This window comes from Mesitornis unicolor, unplaced genomic scaffold (genome assembly GCF_000695765.1).
Source record: "Mesitornis unicolor isolate BGI_N332 unplaced genomic scaffold, ASM69576v1 scaffold37306, whole genome shotgun sequence".
Lineage (NCBI taxonomy): Eukaryota > Metazoa > Chordata > Aves > Mesitornithiformes > Mesitornithidae > Mesitornis > Mesitornis unicolor.
Genome location: NW_010192327.1, coordinates 1,760 through 1,975, shown reverse-complemented (window position 1 = coordinate 1,975; position 216 = coordinate 1,760). Strand labels below are relative to the sequence as shown.

At 64.4% G+C, this 216-nt stretch overlaps 1 protein-coding gene across 1 annotated transcript in view; it reads right to left on the bottom strand.

Moving 5' to 3' along the window:
- The window catches only part of LOC104542672 (cytochrome P450 4F22-like), a gene marked incomplete at both ends in the record, with an annotated part of 4,590 nt that overhangs the window by 2,622 nt on the left and 1,752 nt on the right, over nucleotides 1-216 (bottom strand). The window lies entirely within an intron of this gene.

Here is a 216-nt window from a genome sequence, read left to right as displayed (position 1 = left end):
CCCCCCCCATCGCCCTATGGCCACCACCCTATGCCCAACTGGCCCCATGGCCACCACCCTATGACCAACTGGCCCCATGGCCACCACCACCCCCTTGGTCACCACCATCACCCTACAGCCACCACCCTATGACCAACTGTCCCTATGGCCACCACCATCCCCTTGACCACCACCCCATGGCCAACCTTCCCCATGGCCACCATCATCCCCTTGGCC